Source organism: Bos grunniens, chromosome 22, assembly GCF_055505025.1.
Source record: "Bos grunniens cultivar Pamir isolate PY7600 chromosome 22, Bosgru_T2T1.0, whole genome shotgun sequence".
In the NCBI taxonomy this organism is placed as follows: Eukaryota; Metazoa; Chordata; class Mammalia; order Artiodactyla; family Bovidae; genus Bos; species Bos grunniens.
In genome coordinates this window covers 42068453-42074980 of record NC_141186.1, presented here as the reverse complement: position 1 = coordinate 42074980, position 6528 = coordinate 42068453, and positions in this window count along the sequence as shown.

Below are 6528 nucleotides of genomic sequence, written 5' to 3'. Positions count from 1 at the left end.
ACAAGATGCCACCTTCTCTTCTGTCTGTGTGCTAACATGAGGGGTGATTCTTCCATAACCCTAGGATGTTTAGACCATCCCTGAGAAGGTCGCTTGCCTTCCTGGCTAAGCCACTGGCCTGAGCTGCTGCAGGGCATTAAAGCAGCCCCCAGAGGCTTTCTCTTCCAACCCAGGTGGCAGCCGGAGATGCTGGAGGAAAGTGAAAGGACTCTTGAGCCCAGGAGAAACTGAAAGGCCTGGGTAGATTTTGCCTTTTAATTATCACTTTCAAAGTCTCCTTTATCTTGCTACCTCCACTCCAATGGTCTTTTGAGGGCAGGGCATCCACATGTCTTTTCATGCCTAACTGGACAGATGGGAAAACTTTGCAAACCAGGAACACGACTGCAGACAATGTGAGGAGAGAAGTTTTTTAATGTCCCCTCTGGCATTTCCCCTGATAACCAGACAAGCCCAAGAGAGTCTTTGCTGAGGCAGTGACATGGAGCATAATTAAAGAATAATTAAAACACTGTTGAATCATTTCTTCACCTCTGCTTGCTGAACTCCCCAGAGCAGAGTAGGGAGACCTGCCCTGACTGGAGAGTAAACAGCACTGCTGGGGAAGGGGTGGGTGGAGAGAGGGGGCAATGACACCTGAGTGAGCAGAGCCTGTCCAGTCACATGCACGGCCCCCTCCATGCAGGCCCAACAGGCCCTCATGGTGGGTGGGGAGGGGCGAGCCTTGGAGAAATAAGTTGCGTCCCCTACCAGGCCATTTTCAAATGACTTTCCTGGTGGCTCAGACGGTAAAGCGTCTGCCTACAGTGCAGGAGACCCAGGTTTGATCCCTGGGTCAGGAAGATCCCCTGGAGAACGCAATGGCACCCCACTCCAGTACTCTTGCCTGGAAAATCCCATGGACGGAGGAGCGTGGTAGGTGCACTCCATAGGATCGCGAAGAGTCGGACACGACTAAGCGACTTCACTTCACTTTTACTCAGATCAATTCATTTCTCTCTCCACTCATATGAAACTCAGTTACTGCAGCAGGTTTGTGAACAAAATAAGCCCAACAAACAGTTGCTTGAAAATCAACAACAATCACAATTCATGTTTCTGTCGAAAGGTTTCTAAGCTTGGGAAGTTGCTCTTGCTCCTTATCTGATTTCAGCTCTCCGTAGGATGCTGTTCCTATCTGCTGCTCCTGCTGTCTGTGTGTGTGTGTGTGCTATATTTGAGCTTGCTTATTCTTAATCAAGGAGATATCTTCCAGAATATAGCAAAAAAAGAAAAAGAAAAAGCCTAACAGATGAGCTAGAGTGATTGCTGTGTGGTTTTGTGCAAACTCAGAAAGTGTGTCCCTGTCCTGAGATGCAGGAAGCCTTATGCCAGGATCCCTGTCTTGAGGAACAGAGGAGGGGGATGTGGCTACAGCCCCTGGCCAGTCTCAGTAGGCACCCTTGTTCAGGGGCAAGCAGGCATGAACCCCTGTCTTGGTTCATTAAAAGCCCAATAGAACTGAACAAGGATGGGGCCCAAGAGCCCACATTTTCCGCTGACAATACTGGATTCTCAAGTAGGTTCTTCAGTTATGTAGATATGTAGATTCTTGAGTTGCTCAGTGATGTCTGACTCTTTGCAACCTCATGGACTGTAGCTTGCCAGGCTCCTCTGTCCATGGGATTCTCCAGGCAAGAATACTGGATTGGATTGCCATTTCCTCCTGCAGGGATCTTCTGACCCAGGGATCGAACGCAAGTCTCCTGTGTCTCCTGCATTGGCAGGCAGGTTCTTTACCACTGTGCCACCTGGCGAGTCCCTTGAGCAGTACAGTGGAGTTCAAACTGGCCTTTGAAGACCCTTTCACATTCCAAAGAGGAGCCGCAGGGGCTGATACAAAGAATGAGGTAGGGGGTCAAGAACATGTCTTTTTCATCAGTTCAAGCTTTATGACCAGCACAACATTGAGCTCTGGGATAAAAGTGGTGAGGGGGAAGGGATCCTGTGGCTACTAACAACAGATTGAACATAATCTAGTCTGTACTTCAGATCCAGCTGTCTAGTCAGTGGGAACCTTCTGGAAAAGGCTGTGTGTCCTTACCACTTACGCTGAGCATAGGTACAGAGCAGATTGTTTACCATCTTATTTTCTGGTTGTGATGATCACTGGCAAGTTTCCAGATATTTCTAGGTGTTTCCAGGTGGGGAGGAAGAGAAGAGTTTCTGGATGCTCCAGAGTTGTGCGCATCCTGAGGGGGTTTGGAGGCTTGAGTGTCGATGGCAGCTGGTCCCCCACCTATTGCTCATCCAGTGGACCTGACTGTGAGCAAGAAGGAGCCGTGCCAGAGTTATCAAGCCTGTGATTCAGGGATGGACTGACTCCACTGCTCATTGCTACATGTGTGAGGTGCGCTGCCATGCCACATGCTAAAGTGTCGTCAGCGCTAACTATCCCAAGGGCTGGGAAGTGGAACCTCATGCGTGTTTGCTTGTCTTCAGATGGCACGTGTCCCAGACAACCAGTTTGCTCCAAGAAGTCCACAGATAGAGTAGGGGGCTTAGGTCACTCCTGGAATAACAGAGCTGCTTTTGGAGCCCAGAGGACAACTCAATTGGGCTTTGTTTCCACAGACAATTGAATCGCACTTCCAGTTCTGAGCACCCAGTCCAATTGCTGATGACATGTGACTGTCCCTGAAAAAGAGACTGAGCTCCAGTGGGTATGCTCTCTGACCCGCTCAGCTGTGGGGCATCCACCTTGGGCTGAGTCATCAGCCTACTTGTCTCCTGGGGACAAGCCTGACGAGAAGCTGGGAGAGGAAGGCTGGTTTTTGGCCCAGATTGGCCCATGTAGAAGCTGTCCTTGGACTACCCAGGTGGAGCTGGAGCTTTCTCAATTGCACCTGGTAAATCACACAATAATCTTGGTGACTCAGTTGGTAAAGAGTCTGCCTGCAGTGTGGGAGACTCGAGTTCAATCCCTGGGTCGGGGAGATCCCCTGGAGAGGGAAATAGCAACCCACTCCAGTATTCTTGCCTGGAGAATTCCATGGAGAGAGGAGCCTGGTGGGCTACAGTCCATGGGGTCAGGAAGAGTCGGACACGACTGAGCAACTAACAGTTTCAGTTTCACAATGACTCATGTGTAATAATTCCTTAGGCTTTTACAGGGCTTTTAGACTTACTCTCTTATTAAATCTTGAATATGGGAAGGCTTACTTTCATACCTTTAGGCTATTTTAGACCAAGAAGAAAAAGTGGAAGGAGGAAAAAAGAGAATAAAAGACAAAGCAGGAAACTGATTCGTGGCTGTGAGTTCGCAGCTCTTGAGAGTGTGTGTCTCCCTGTTCTCACCATGTATGTGTGTGCCCTCAGTCGTGTCTGACTCTCTGAGACCCCATGGACTGTAGGCTGCCAGGCTCCTCTGTCCATGGAATTCTCCAGGCAAGGATATGAGAGTGGCTTGCCATTTCCTCCTCCAGAAGATCTTCCCTATGCAGGGATCTAACCCAAGTCTACTGTGTCTCCTGTGTTAGCAGGAAGATTCTTTACCACTGAGCCACCTGGGAAGCCCTGTCCTCATTACAAATCCTAATGCTAGTAAAAGCATATCACAACCACCATTTATTGAGTGCTGACTCAATTTTGGAGGGTGCCTCACAAGCATTAATTAATCTAATCATTTATTTGTGAAACAAGCTTTGAGTTTTTTATAATCTGAGTATTGTGCTAGCTACTGGGATTTAATAGTGTGCAAAAATAGCCAGAGTTCCACCTTCAAGGAGATCACATTTCTGGAAAGGAAACTAACAGTCAAATGATTTATCAAAGAAAGAAAATTATAAATGAGGAAGGTGTTATAAAAAAGGAGTGTGAGACAGGATTGGAGCTTCATGGATGCTTGGAATGTAGTTAAGCTGGGATGCAAATGATGCAATGGCCAGGGAAGATGATGAGCAAAGCACTCAGTAGTTTGTGGGCTTGCAGGTATCAAGTAGCAGCTGGAGAGATATAGATGTGCTGAAAGTGACAAAATAGAACATGATGAATACTCTGGGATTCAGAAGAGGGAACCTTCTCTTCCAGTCTGGATGGGATGTGAAATTCTGCTGCCAAAGGGGCCTTGAAAGGGGCCTCGATTGCACCAAGTGTGAGGGGGCTGTGCCCACCTGTTAGCCCTGCTACCTGAGACATTTGGGTGTGCTTCCTCTGTGTATGGGTTTGGCACCGGGAACAATCTCACAGTACCCTACAGCAGCAGTTCTCCACAGGGTCAGCTTTCTCCCCAGGAGACACTGGGCCAGAGCTGAAGGCATTTTTGGTTGTTACATCTGGGGGGTGGGGGCTGCTGCTGCTAAGTCACTTCAGTCGTGGCCAACTCTGTGCGACCCCATAGACGGCAGCCCACCAGGTTCCCCCGTCCTTGGGATTCTCCAGGCAAGAACGCTGGAGTGGGTTGCCATTTCCTTCTCCAATGCATGAAAGTGCAGGTGTCTTTAAAGCCATTTAGTGGGTAGAGGCCAGGGATGCTGCTAAGCATTCTATAAGGCAGAGGATATCTCCCTACAACAAAGTTACTGGACCCAAAATGTCAGCCTTTCCTAGAGTAGGAAACTTGGCCCAATGACTTCAGCAGGTCATAGGATCACCAGTTAGGAACTAATGTCCCTGGTCTCTATAGTACCTTTCAGAGACTTAGCCAGTTTCAATGTCTTTCCCACTATAGGCTGCTTACCTGTATCAACAACTTTATGTTAATAGTTACTCAAATGTTTGTTGTTATTGTTTAGTCACTAATTGTGTCCAAATATTTGTGACACCAATTGGACACAATTTAGTCGCTAAACTGTGTCCAAAGCACCATCGACTGTAGCCCACCAGACTCCTCTGTCCATGGAATTTTCCAAGCAAGAATACTGGAGTGGGTTGCATTTCCTATTCCAGGGGATCCTCCCAACCCATGGATCAAACCTGTGTCTTCTGCACTGGCAGGTGGATTCTTTACCACTGAGGTCCCAGGGGAGCCGTGAAACATTTGTTACTGAATCCTATATTATTCATCTCTCTAGCCCCTATCATAGGACCTTCTATGAGAGAAGAAGGGAATGATAGAACCAGCAAATGGATGAATAAAGGAATGAGCCACTCTTCCCTTTGACCTCTTAAGATTTTTTAAAGACTGCTAGAAAAATGAAAATCCTAGCTGGACCTCTTCGTTCTCAGGGAGGATCTCAGATCAACTTCAGTTGGTCTTAGAATTGTCTTAGACATCTCTTTCCCTCACACCCTACATCCAGTGTATCAGAAAATCCTGTGGGTTCTATTTGAAAATATATCTCATCTCTGATGTCTACCCCTCCCCTCACCGTCTGGTCAGAGCCAACATGAGTCCTCATCTGGATTTCCTGTTCCTTCTCTTTTTCCCTTTCCCTACAGTGTTTACTTCTCTGCTCACTAGCTGAGGCTCTGACCCCATCTCTTATCCTCAGCCCTGCTTACTCAGTTCCAGTGTGAGCCTCTTTTCTGCTTCTGGGACGTCTATAGCTCTTTTCCTGCCTCAAGGTCTTTTTCATATGCTCTGGCCTCTCCCTGGGACAGATTTTCCCTTGAGATCCTTGTGGCTCATTGCCTTACCTCATCCTGGTGTCTGCTCATCACAGAAGTGTTTCCTGACTTCTCTCTACAAACTAGTAGATCTCATCCTTTTCTGTCCCCTTACTCTGCTTAATTTTCCTTCATAGCATTCAACGTAACCTGACATTATGTTCTGTATCTTTTATTCCTTCTCCTACACTAGGACATATGTTACACAAGGCCCAGGACTTTCAGCCAACCAGACGTATTCTCAGTACCTAGAACAGAGACTGGCCCAGCATGGTGCTCCATAAATTATTTAATCAATGAATGAAGGATTCAACTCCAGTCCATGGGAACAAATGGGGCCTTGAGCCATGGGACAGGAAGGGCAGGAAATTTAAGGAAGAAGAAAGACTTCAGTTCGGGTCTGGCAGTGGGCAGTAAAGTGAGGGGTGGGTCAGAAAGTCCCTGTAAAAGCTGCAGGGGGCGTGAGGCCTCTGAGCTTGTGCATGAGGACAGGTGTGCTTGCCCTTCAGCAACAGCAAGGGCACAAGGGCTGCCAGGACCTACTTGACCGTCTTGGCATGTGTCACCCATTGGCTCTTTCTCCTCCCAAATGTCATGCTGCTCGAGGTGGTCTTACCTTCTGCCAGGGATCAGGGGCCAGCTTCCCTTTGACTTTATCCTAGAACACTGTCAATATCAATTTAATTAGCATTTGCATAATCATCAGTTTATCTTTTCCAAGTCTAATTTATTTTAATTTCATGTGTGCTGATTTGATGATCAAAGAGTTTGTTTGTGCTTTGTTTCCATTCAAAGCATGGCATATTTATCCTCCTTTTAAAACTATTACTCCCACCTGTCTCCATAAAGACCCTCTTGGAACATAAAGAGACACAGCAGATTGGAATGGTTCATCGCATTTAGAATCTCCCTGCTAAGTTTCTTCTTCCCCCCTGTAAGCCA